Below are 13,908 nucleotides of genomic sequence, written 5' to 3' on the forward strand. Positions count from 1 at the left end.
TTCTGCTTCCTGGGTGTTTGGACTGGTGCACTTCAAGGACCTTGGTGGGTTGAGTTGTGGCCCCCAGTTTAACTCCGGGGGTGCCTGTGTACTCTAGCCCACGAGTGCACCTGGTAATCGGCAGCCTCCAGTCCAGCCACAGCTTCCGTCCCAGCCACAGCTTCAAGCTCAGCCTGTGGTGTAACCAGTCATGCAGGCGGCCCCTCCAGTCATGGCGCAGATGTGGGCCCCTGCGGCGCTACAGCCCATTCCAGAGTTTGACATCTCGGGTCCCCATCTAGCATTGGGCCCAGGTGGAAGCGATGGGTGGACCGCTTGGACATGTACTTCAGGGCTACTATGGAGTCCAATGATGACAGCAAAATAGCGACCTTGCTGTATGTGGCTGGCCCTGCTGTGCAAGAAATCTATGAGTCCTTCCACACAGCTAATGCCTCTTATGCGGCGGCAAAGACTGCCCTTCAAGAACACTTTCTGCCTCTTGCCAATGCTGATTATGAAAGGTTTGTGATGCTGTCAGCGCGGCAGAAGGATGATGAGACGCTGGACACCTTCTATGGCCGTCTCAGTCGCCCCTCCTTGGCATGTGCCTGGGGTGATGCAGAGGACATTATCCGCACTATGCTCATTCAGGCCTGCTCGTCAGGGAAACTGAGACGGCAGGTGCTGAGAGAACCAGGCACATTACTCGCCCGAATCCTTGAACTGGGGCGCAGCCATGAGGTGTCGGAGGCCAGGGCATCCAGGATGGAAGCTGGGTAACACCCAGTGAAGACTGAAGAAGTATGCGCCGTGTGGCAGGGTGGTAGAGGTATCAGGAGACCAGGCACCAGTTTCCGTGATAGAGGCGGGAGAGCTGGCGGATCGTGCGAGATGTGTGGATACGACTTGCCCCACCCTGCCGAGTGCCCAGCAGCAGGGAGAACTTGCGGGAGGTGCTGACTGGCGGATCACTATGCCCGCGTCTGTAAAGCAGCCCTGCCAGTGATGGTGCCCAGGGGCCCATTTCGGTCGGGGTTCCTACTTCCAAATTGCAATTCCAAAGGCAGTGGCAGCCAAGGATGAGTGCTTCCAAATACTTAAGCACGCGATGCAGCAAGGATCGTGGCAGACTGTGCTGGAATCCCTGGCCGGGCGCACGCAAAAAGCCAAGGTGGTGTTAGAACAACTGTGGAAAATGAGGGAGGAACTGTTGTTCTCAACATCTGGCCTCCTATTAAGGGGCGACCGGATAGTCGTGCCACAAGCCAAGATCAAAGAGGTGATCAGTCTGGCCCACCATGGACACCAAGGAGCCGCCAAGACCAAGGCTCGACTACGCCTTAAAGTGTGGTTCCCTGAGCTGGAACGGAAGGTTGATGACTTTGTGGCTGCATGTGTCTGGTGCCAGGCAGCGTCCCCGCTGCAGAGGGAGCCAACGATCGAGACAATGCTGCGGGGGACGCGACCATGGGAGGTGGTGCATGCGGACTTTGGATCCACCACACTGGGCACGCACTTCCTAGTGGTGGTGGATGAATACTCCTGCTATCCGGAAGTGGAGTTCGTGGACTCAGTGGCGTTTGAGCACGTGGTGGTGGCCATTGAAAAAGTGTTTGCCTCCCAGGGTTTTCCCTCACCCTGTGCTCAGACAATGGGGAGCCATTTCAGAGTAAGCATTTCTCAGACTTAATGTAGGGGTACGGAATCCAACATCGAAAGATCACCCTGCTCTGGCCACGGACCAATGGGGAGGCTGAAAGGTTGATGAGAACTCTCAACAAAACCTTCCGGATAGCCCAAATTCAGATACAATGTCTGCAGAGGGCTCTTTACCAGTTCCTAGGAGTATATCGCAGTACACCCCACGCTTCCACAGGGGTTGCCCCAGCCGAGGCCCTGTTCAGAAGGTGCCCCAGAGGACTGCTGCCCGAGGTGGGGCATAAGGAACCCGGAGTGATCGATGATCAGCAGGTGAAGGTGGACCGCTGATTCAGGACGGAACAAGAGAACGTGAGGAGAGGACTCCGCCCGCAGCGGCTGGAACCGGGAGATGAGGTGCTCATAAGGAAGAGACATCCCCATGGAAAGCTCTATCTCCCGTACAAACCTGAGCCACTTGATGTGGTGGCTGTTAAGGGGTCCATGGTGATGGCCTCGGACGGGAGGTCAGCCGTCACCCGGAACGTGAGCTTCTTCAAGAAGCTAGGAGACCCCCGGACTGAGCCTCCCCTCGAAACGGACAGGATGGAAGTACAGGATGAGGGCGGAGGCCATCTCCCCATGCCACCATCTCCCATCCGGGGAGTGGTGCCGGATGGACTGCCCGTGCCGGAGGCGAGCGGGAGGTACCCCAGAGGGCTGGGCAAGGGAAACCCGCTTACCTCACCGATTACGTGCTGGGACATGTCTCATAACTGACCCGTGGACTACACTTGTTAGTTAAGGGGATCCAGGGTGGTTGTGAATAAAGGGCTGTTATGGGGAGTCTTGTGATTGTGTTGTGTGATGTTACTGTGTTTGGTTAGTGCTAATGTTTTGTTGTTTGTCCTCATGGAAAAGGAGGAGTGTGGTGCTGTCCCCTTAAGGGATGCGCACGTGGCGGCGTGACATTACACGCCGCCGCGTGCATTATAAATAAAGGGGCATTCACGACCGCCGGCAGTGCGACCGGGGAGCCCGAAAGAGCAAGACGTGTCTGTCTCAGTCTGTGCGCGTTTGGGGGCTCACAGGGATCGCTTCTTGGGGGTCGTCCACAGACTCCCAACACCAGGCACTGCCGTAGTAGCATTAACTGGCAGATGCAAAATGGTGCAAGTACACGAGCTTCTTGTAGTAGTGCCTGGCAAATGCCTAACTTATACACAAACCAAAACTGTTGGTGTTGCCAATGCTGGATTTTAAACAGGATTTCAGTGTAGGACACGTGGAGTGCTTATAAATAGAGTGGCAGAAGCCAGCCCTAGTGAAGGCAGCTTTAGTACACCAGAGTCACGTTTACAACTCCAATTAAGTCGTTAACTCTCAGAAGACTGCTTTGAAAATACACTGGCAGGCACTTTGAGTGCAACTTTGGATGGTAAGGCTTGAATAAAGTGAGCTCCCAAGAGGATGTGTAGTGGCCGGGGAGCGGCACAAACTAGGTGGGAATGGCCATAGGGATTAGCATGGCCATGGGCAGTCAATGGGTGGGCGAACAACCAAACACCTACAAGCTGTGTGTCCCTCCTCATATGCCATTTCTCCCCAAGTGTACTGTAATGCAATAGTTTTGGCTTATAGGTGGCTCTGAAGCACCACTGAATAACCCAAAATAAAAAGACTGGTGCATAAAAAAGCAGTACTTTAGCGGCTGATATTTGTAGCCATCAATGATAAACATGCCTTTTTAGTTAATTATTATTTTTTTTTTTTAAGGTCAACAGACAAGGGTGCATTCGGTCCACCCTGCCAGTGCCATTATTTCTATATGTGCGAGCGTGGAAGCTTTAGATGGTTACTATTCCGGCGAAAACAACAGCTATCCACCAGTTCTTGTTTGCAGGGGTTCGGGTGTAGCTACAGACTGAGGCACACAAGAAGACAGCACGCCCAAGGAACCATATACAGCCCAACGCAATGATCTATTATCGATCAATCAATCGAACACACGCACGATTTAACAGCACCAAATGCATAAATACGCCCATTACCACACAAACTGGACGAGGGCAGAGTGGCAAAACAGTGCAACCAAATTACCACCAACAAAGCCAATTAATACAAGGAGGTAAAATGGAGCTAAAAGGAGACGCGTGACAATGATATGATTCTCTGCAAACACATCGGCTGATCCATTTTTTCACCCGAAAAGTAGCACAGCGTGACAACTGCCACGTGTACAAGAGGCCATGAATGAAAGAGGCACAGGTGAAGATAATTTGAATGTCACGTGATCTGATAACGCAGGAAGGACACTCTCTCTTGAGGTTATTACTATTATTTTTTTGTATTAAAGTGTTTTCTGATTAAGTAAACCTTTTAACACTACATTACAAAGTAATTAGGCTATTATGACATTACTCGTACTAATGAAATGCATGTAAACTCCAAAATAAATTACCCAGTCCTGCAGATGCCGTCGTCCTGGGTGTGTCAGGACAGAACTGCACAATGCAGATAGCAGCAACGTCATCACTGACACGACGCTAGCACATAAAGTGCCAAGCACAGCAGAACACCTACACGCAAGATGCACGACTGGATTATGGAAACGCCAGCTACCAAAGAAGGTGCACAGCCGTGGAACAGTCTACCATTTCTCACAGGACCCAAGGACTTAAAAACGTCACATTTCCAGATAAGTGCTTACATCCCCACAACCCCCTCCTCACTTGCCATAGCTTCGACCCTGAGAACGAAGGTTTGCGTTTCTGTAGCCAGGGAACAAGTCCTAAATAAAAAGCGGGGGATAAAACGGGTTAAAAACATGCGCAATGGGAAGTGATGCCAGAGGTGGCGAAATATGCAAATTGGCCTTTCCTTTTTAAAAAAAATGTAAACTTCACCTCTTATATGCAAGTTGTCTTATGCTCCAACACTAGACCACAAACACTATAACAATAACATTGAATCCATCCCGCTCTTAACATTGCCTCCCATAGTGTTGGGAACCTATTCTCCTCTCTATTGCCTAGGGAAGGGGAGGAGGGTAACCAGTATCATGGGGTGAGGGGGCGGAGGAGAAAAATCAACGGCAAGTTGTGCCCCCGTCAGCTCCTTCATCCAGCACAGAATCTCACTCCAGTGTATCTGAATCTTGGGGCATTGCCACCACATATGGAACAATGACCTCAGTTGGCCACAATCCATTGGGCATAGCAGGGATGCGCCTCAGAACATCTTGGAAAGCTTAAGGGGGGGAGGGGAGGTTATGTGCCACCTGTGTAAATTGCACTTTTCGAATGTAAAAAAATTGTTCACAGCAAATGAGCATTAGCCTTTCAGATGATGAGTAAGGATAGCTCAGTGGCAACACGTTTGTCTTGGTAGTGAGACAAAGCAGTGCAACACAGGTTCGAATCCCGCTTCCGCGCTTAGAAACCAAGCGTTGTTATTAAGCGTGTCATAAATGAACAATTATAATCACCACATGAAAAATAACCAAAGAGAGGAAATGCTCCTTTTAAACTACAAATTCAGTATCAATATATTGTAGAAAATTCCAATAGGAGCCATTCGATAAACTGTGCGTATATTTTCATGTGGTTTTGTGGATAAGAGTCCAGTCCAGGAATGGGACAACCAGAGTTTGAATCACGCGCTAAATGGTTAATTGCCTTAGTCAGCAAGCACATTTTTATTTTGCTGCTGGCCTCAAAAACACACGGGGGGAGGACTTTGTCTGCCGTCAGAAAAGGCAGACGGATGCCATCTTCATGTGCACTCTCGACTTGCGCCCAGGCCTCTTATAGGGTTTGGACTTGCAGGAGTTATTTAGCTCCTGTTTCAAGCCTAAGAGATCCCAGTTAGCTTAAAACTAGCAGGTACCAGAAGCTATGTTTGGCTTCACAGACCAACTGGTTCCTTACAAACATGCTCATGTCACATTAACTGAGGATTTTCAGAATGTTAATAAAGAAGAATTGGGACACATTTAAATGTAATGGATCACACACAATGGAAACACGTTTTAAATGTGCCTCTCCTGTGGAAGTTAGTTTGCTGGTGCATTGTGTACCCGGTTGGTTTTAGCTCCTACTCATCAAATCTTAATTTCATACCCTGTATGTGTATATGGTCTGCATGCCCTACAATGAACGTGCTTGTGGAGGTGCAGATAAGACCTGCGACGCGCAAGGCCACGGACCTACCTGTTCCCAAGCGACAGCAAACATACAGAATAAGGGAACTAGAATAAAAGCGCCATTTTGTGTATAGCAGCTGCGATGTAGAATGTAACATAAGTATGATAGAGTTAGTTTGCCACAATGTAGGGAGCTAGTTGTTACATTATGGGGAGAGTTTGGTTGCTGAATACACAGAGAGGGAATATAGTGAATGGTGGTATGCACAGTTAGGTATGGTACACAGAAATGCAATATTAGAAATGACAAGAGAAATGCAATTTTTCCCCTTGCAAGCCCCCCCGACAGCAGATGGTTAGAAAGCCCAGAACTGCAGTTTAAATAGCTTAACAGGGATTTTGTTGGTTAATGATGGTGTCCAGACAACTGAAAGTGCCAAGGCGGAGAGAAATGGGAGGATAGCTGAAACTGCACCAATAGGCTTTCTAATGCTTACAGCTTAGATGAGCAGCAATTGAGTTAGCTTTGTGCTAATAGACAGGAATATAGGAGTTTCCATCGCCAGGTGCACATAGTAACGTTGCCAATAACACTAGCAAGATACATCTACACCGCCTCCAAAAAGGTGAAATCAGTGCAACGCACACACGCACGAAGAACACATTAATAGGTTGACTAAACTGATGGCAAAAGGTCTCATTCTGGCCTCACACTAGAATGAAAAGCTACATACATCATCACACAATTAGATAAAACACAAGCAAGTAGAAGTATGTGTGAAAGGGAGTATGTCCAAGGTCGAGCAAACTATATGGGATATTGTGGCCCGGCGTGAAACAATGAGATGGTAGTGAGTATGATAGTTTGTTGGCCAAGGCAACGTTTTGATCTCTCCTTTCCCACCGAAGTTAATTGGACTGTTCTGGATAAGCGTAACATCCAAGACCACATCAGTAACAGGCAACAGTATTTTAAGAGTGTCAGCAAAATGTGGAACCAACCATTTAGAGCCACGGTCCAGTGATGTCTTGCATAGTGGGAAGGACTCTGGGCAGACTCTAGTTAATGAGTGACCAATGAAAGAAGGAAATGTATAGGGAGACAGTCTTGTTACCTCGCAGTTTATAGTTTTGAGAATCCTATGCATAATTTGATTCCCACGCTAAATGCAGCGTTTTACAGTGACATTTTTATTACAGTGTAGACACATAGTCGTGTGGTGGTCAGCCGACACGCGTTTCAACCTCGAGGGGTCTTTATCAAGGCAGATATAGGTTGTAGGAAAGTGGGGTTGTTGCCCCTAGTCGAGCCGCCTTGGCGTTGGTGTGTTCTCGTTGCATCCCAGTGTTGGGTCTTGACTTATCTAAGGCTGTTCAACATCCAATGGTAGCTTGTCGAGATTGTTTTTTTAAAATCAATATAACAATGTAATGTGCTTAGTTTATATCCCCTGAGCAATCGGGAAGTAGCCAAGAACGTCTGTGGAACTTCTTCTGGCAGAGTATATTAATAATGCTGGTTTCTTCATGCACCCTGGTTTGCTCCCTTATTTGATTGGTGCAGATAATTGCGAGCAGGTTTACACGCTTAAGAACCACTCTTTCAATAGGGGGGGGGGGGAGGCCCTCGAAGGGAGCACGTGCTACATCAGCAGATGTTCATTGTCCATACCATCATTTCACGGGATTAAGGTGCAGGCCTACCTGTTTTAGGGAGACTAGGAACCACAGGAGAATGAACCAGCGCAGGAAGCATAGGTTACACTGGTAATGGCGCCTATACTTCTGCGTGCGGGTGCTTCAAGTACACTTTGGTATGTTAATGTATGTCCCAGACAACACAGGGTCATCAGACATTTCTGCTGCTATGGACAACTTTGAATAGATTTGCATAAGGTCTGCAAGCCAAACAATTAAGTGTCAGGGATTCTGCACTGGGAACCTTGAATTTAAGCCAAGAACCAGGAGTCTTGAATTTTGGGTGGCCACTCTGGTTGTCCACAGATCCACCTTTGTCCTCTAATTGCAAAGAGCGAGTCAGTGATGAGAGTGCTTGTTGATGCGCATTAAGTGCACTAGATGGTACCAGAACTCGGGCATTTCATAATTACCTTGCGATTTTCAGCATTCCCAGGAGGGCCACTGTGGTGGCATCTGAAAGGCCATTTAGATTTCACACATGCTGCCCGTGGAAGAAAAAGGAACCTTAGAGGCAACGCGGCCATCTTGGGAGCACGACAATGCTGTGCAACATGGGCTTGATCCCTAGTCGCGCACTTAAAAGCTGGAGGTGTCTGGCACCAAGCGCTATATAAAGCCCTAATAATACTAATAGTGTTGCTAGTATAGAGTTCAATATTACCATTAGTGCCAGTGCAGAGGCAAGGGGGGGGGGCTAATATGCAGAAGAGCATATGCGGTGTACGGCCGTCGGGGTGCAGAGATCACAGGCAGAACATGTCCAGGAGTCCACTGTTGAACTTTGGGCTTGAAATTCATGCTCCAAATTAGTGAACACCAGTATTCCAGAAGGAACAGCGCTTTTGTATGTATTATGGAGCGGCAGTGAAAACCTAAATCCTGCATGCGATGCAAGCAATGAACTTGCGACAGCGCTGCCGAAAGTTTAAGGCCCACAAAACTGTTCTGAAATCTATGCAACATGAATGGACAGCGCGTTGAGGCCGCTTGCTTTTATCCTCGTTTCCCAGGCATGAGTCCAGGTCAGGGGACACATTTTCTTCTTTACTGACTTTATTTTTGAGGGCGAGCCTCTGCCCGCTGGTTTACACGGGCACGCGCTTGAAGCAAAGGTCGGGCTAGCATCAGTCCTTTCTCCCGTGCCGGCTCCAGCTTCGCCCACCTCTAGGCAGCTTGATCCAATAACCTGGTTTTCACATCCCTGACATATGAGAATATGAGTATTTTTCCTAATCTCTGGCAGGCGCACAGGGTTGAGATGCTGCAGCGAGTCGGGCGAGGGGCGTTTTAGGCCAAACTTGGCATTTGCTTTATTCAAGAAAATAAAAGGTTTACAAACGAGATTGGGGGGAGAAGCACATACAGGGATGCATGTACATAACATTAGATTCAGAGACACAGATTTGTAAGCCAGTGACTGAACACAACCATCAAAAGGCGAGTAGAGACACCCTAGGAATATTCAGTGGATGGTTAACTCATGCACTTATTCAAATAATGTACTCCATTAGCAGAGTATACCATATATTAGGGAAGATTGTAATTAATAAACACCCTGGTTTACAAATTGAACAAAAGTATGCTAAATGAAAAATATGCTAAGAACCTCTCTACTGTCTGTGCCTCAAGCAAAGTTGCCTACCCCTGTGGTGAGAGAGAAGCTAAACATCTCAATCAACTTATCCTTCAGGCAAGATCCTCTTGCGGCTCCCGAGCATGGGCACACGCGGTTTGCCGCTTGTTCTTCATCCACCGTCAATAATTAAAATACCATTCACCAAATTCTAGGCATTTTTGTAGCACTGTAAATAACAGGCATTCATGTTACCAATTTCACTGGTACTCAATTTTTCAAACTCGGAGTGAAAGGCTAAATTGCTCCTACTTGGATTTGGAATATTTACCCACCAATCAATCAATCACAGATTTATGAAGAAAGCCCTTAATGCGGCAAGCTACTACTACAAAAATAAATAAATAATAATTAAAAAAAAAATCACAGCACGCATTATTACAGCACTTAAAAACAGAGGAACCTAACAAAAAGCGCTACACAAGGACAGATTATTGTTACTGTAACATTGCCAAACACATCAAGTTAAAGAGATGCATATTCGCATCTTATTTTCCTCCAGGATGGACATCGCTCTAATATAGTGACAGAAGTAATCTGATCAGCTCTGTTGTAAATACGTCCAACCCCTACATGAAGGAAATAGGCATTTATCATCATCACCATCATCATCATCATAATGCCTTTATTCAACAAGTTTGTCATTTGACGTACATAATAAATATATTATAACCGATAAAAATCATTAGACTTAGATGATAAAAATAATTTCACATAAAAACGCACAAGTCATGTCAAAGTGACAAGTTTTAAAAGATTTAAAAAAAAAGTTAAAAAACGTACAACCCCATCGTTAAAAAGCCTCTAGGTCCATATTAAATACATAACAAACATCAGAAGTGCAATCATGAAGCTTCAAAAATGTCCGCGCTTATACGCCAAGCACTATACAAATGTGTTGCCACATTATGCACAATTGTCATATCCTCTGTTTACTAGACCAGGATCAAGCCCTGCTCTATAGCAAGGGTATTGGTGGCATTAAGAAATGGTCTCAACTATCTGGATGAAAGGCATCCTATAACTAGTACATAAAAACATAACATGAGCCAATGTTTCGTTTCTCAAGCTACATGCTGGACAATCATCAGTAACTTCATCATTCCATTGACAAGTAACACTCGCGATATTAAGAATGTTGAATCGCGGTTAAGTGTGCATGCAAAAGGCTGATGAATTTTGTCAAAATGTGTCTCGAAACCCACAGTTAACTTCTATGAGATATAAGTGGGTTCTATAGACAGTCTACAGCATACATTCAACATATTCCTCCCAGACAACTCGGCAGCCGTCTTCTTCATTGCCATTGCACTTGCCTTAGTGATAGATGCAGCGTTACTCCACAGGGTATCAAGGTTCGGACGATGCAAGCATCCTTTTACACGAGTAAACCAGAGCAATGACCTACCTCCCTCCCTCCCTGCAAGCTTAATACATGGGAGATTGAATCCCTATAATCAACGAGACTCGGGCATGCCCAGATCCTGAACTAGTTATGTCTCAAATTGAAAAGGTCAGCAATTGGTTTAAGGCCAAGTTCTAAGAAAAGAGGGGGATTTTGGCAGCCAAAAGGAAGGCCAAGCAAACTTTTCAAGAAGGACGTTTCAGCCTTTGCAACTTTGTAACAGTTTGCATAGCCCCATATGTCAGATCCACATATGCCAGCCGATTTCGCTTAGGCTCTATAAACCTCAAGCGCTGGAGAAATGGCTCCCCTGCCCCGAGTAGTATGACATTTCTGAATGATGCTGCAGTATTTTCCTAGAGTGGTATTTGGTTTCTCTTTGTGTGGTTCATTGGGCACCGATATGAAAGCCGACCCCCACATATTCGTAGAATTCGGCAAACTTAAGTCCAAATACAAGGGCTTTTGTTTTCTTTGTATTGACCTCAAATTGCAACCAAGTACATTTGTCCAAGAATATGTTCAATGTTCTCAACCCTATGGAAGACGTAGCTAAAATTACTGCGTCATCGACAAAGAACAATGCCGCATCAGATTAGCTCCTCATCTTTGGATAGTGAAGGCAGTTGGTACGCAATTATCCAATTACTTCAATATAGATAGAAAATAATAAGGTGGTGAGGATACAACCTTGCCTCACCCCCCCTCCTTTCTACAGGGAAAGATTCAGTATTTTCGCCTCCAAGGCCCAAGCGGATGGCTGCTGGATTATGCGTGTAAAGAGGTTGTAAAATACGGAGCAAATTGCTCGGTATACCCCTATTTGCTGAAATAAGCCAAAGAAGATTCCTAGGGACACTATCGAAATTGTCCTAAATACCCACCTGGACCTCAAGCCACTCGCCACTTTACCACTGCTGTGGGAGCCCGTCTAAACGGATGCCATGGAGCAATAGTCTTGAGTAGCGCAGAAGCCGATTCTGCTGCAGCACTGAAGGATCCTTGGTTGTTTTCACCTGCGACAACAGCCTATTAAATATTGAGCAATATAAAAGGTCTCCGGCAGGTAGTTTTAGAGAGGGGTGATTGGAAGGTCCCAAGGGAAAGCCAAGGTCCCAACTGGAGCCCAATTAATATTACTTCCTTGGAGCGCCCTTCTACTTAGATAATGCCGTGCATAGAACAAGTTTGCATTATCATGTGGAGCACCTCTCCAGGAACACCCTTACCACCTACAACCCCCAGATACACTTAAAGCCAGGCAAGTTCAACCCCTTCACCTGGGCTCACACTACACTGCATTGCACAGGTATCGCCCGCTCCATATGCAGGAATGCAAGGAACCCAGCAGCAGCACCCTTGACCACCCTGGCACCACCCACTGAGTGTACAACTCACCTCACACCATAACACAAAGCAATCTAGCCAAAATGACAAGCTTGCAGTGTATTAAAAGAGAGCCCATCTGACAATGGCTAGTCACGACATAGAGGCAACCAGCATACATTATATTAATAATTGCAACAGTCTCATCCGAAAACATGCAAGAACATAAAGATAACTAATCAAGTAATCGATAAGTACACGTTATGCAACATTAGCACAAATATACATTTTCTTTTTTTAAATTTAATAAAAAAATACCCATCTGCATACAAGGACCCATTCATTCAGACATCAGTCTCTGGTCGAGTGATCAAAACGGAGGGGATTTGGGAGCAATGTAGCACCCGCTTGTAGCACAGAAGAGCCTGGTTATCTTGACACAAACAGCAACCAGGAGCTACTTTTGGCTTCCACGGCCAACCGATGCCGAACACACACATCTACAAATTTAACTCTGTGCATTTGGCACACTCTGTAAATGCACACTTGGACACATCTACAAAGCATTAGAGGTCATAAATAAGGGACAAAATGATAGGTTTCATTTCATGTGTAAATGAGATTTGTGGATACCTACAGGCTGCTTCAAGCTCCTGCTTATCTAAACATTCAGCCCTGTGGTCTGTAAGATACCCGAGCTATGCAGGTGCTGCACTTTCAGACAAGAATGCAGGGCTGTTAAGCCAGACCAACGAAAGCTGTGCACTATACAGAACACCTTTGACACTGGATGTGCGTTAGACAGTGTATGTTTTTGCATAGTGGTTGTGCTAGTTACATTGGCCCTCATTCCGAGTTTGGTGGTGGTCATGGCACTATTTGCGCCATGACTGCCACCAATAACGGTACTGTGTCCGGTTTGGTGAAATGGGGATTTACAGGTCTAGTCAGACCTTGGCGGGACCGGTAAGTCCCCATTCACCAAACCATTCCCCATTCCCATTTGAGCCCACATAGGGCTCAATGGGAAGGGGGAGGGCGCAAATAACGGGCTGGCATATGCCAAGCCCGTTATTTGCGCCCAGGTCCCGTCCATAACGCCAGGTAAGACCAGGCGTTAAAGAAGGGACCCGCTAAGGGACCTCGTAGTAGGGCAGTATGGAATTACCGGCACCGGCCTCCTTACCGGTGCCCGGTATCCCTTACCGCCCTACTCGGAATGAGGCCCATTGTGTTAGATTGATTATGCTGTACCATGCTTTGAAATGCCATGATATACATGTTATTCTACAGCATGTTGATGCGTTATATATACTAGCTTGTTATGCCATGTTATGTTACGTCTTTTCACGTTACGTCATGTTGTTATGACTATTGACTAAGCCCTCCTAGTTTGTGTAGGCAAATGATCCAGAGCATAGCTTTTGCCCCACAGCAGACCCGACTGCAACCACCCACTACTCCTATTGCAAGGGTCTTGGCCCCACCATCAGAGAACACTGAGCCAAACACACCAACCGATCCTCAAGCGGATCCTGCAGCCGACCAAACACTAGGCTGAATTATTGATGTGAGGCTTCAACACTCAACTGACCCCATCCACGCGGCCGAAATGTGCTTTAAAGCAGCCCCAAGGTGGCAGCAAGTACTCCACAAAACGGATGCTTACAAAGTGGCGGTCAGTTCATCAAAATGGACTATATGCCTTAACGCCGACCGGTTAATACTCACTCAACAGCTCTTGTAGCAGTTGATCAGAATATAGCAACCCCCTGCTCCTTTGCCTCTTTGGGACTCTAAACCCAGGTGGCACTTAAGATAACTCTGCTGCTCGCTTTGAACTGATGAGGTTAACTGGTTCGATAAGGGTGGAAATGGTTGAATAATACAAGCGACTCATAACAGGCGAGTCTCAGCCCAAAAAGGGATCCAACCTTCCACACCACTATAGGCATCAACATGGAGCTCAAAGCGGGCCTCAATAACCTCCAGCCCAGCCCAAGGAATTACTCCCACAATGCAGGGCGCTCAAATCCCAACCTTATTTAAGAAAGCCTATAATCTGTAGTATTGGGCTTG

General features: G+C 46.7%; 1 protein-coding gene across 4 annotated transcripts in view; it reads right to left on the reverse strand.

The window, feature by feature from the left end:
• The window catches only part of SHROOM2 (shroom family member 2), a 982,778-nt gene that overhangs the window by 954,503 nt on the left and 14,367 nt on the right, over nt 1-13,908 (reverse strand). The window lies entirely within an intron of this gene.

Source organism: Ambystoma mexicanum, chromosome 7q (assembly GCF_040938575.1).
Source record: "Ambystoma mexicanum isolate Mex_15411 chromosome 7q, UKY_AmexF1_1, whole genome shotgun sequence".
In the NCBI taxonomy this organism is placed as follows: Eukaryota; Metazoa; Chordata; class Amphibia; order Caudata; family Ambystomatidae; genus Ambystoma; species Ambystoma mexicanum.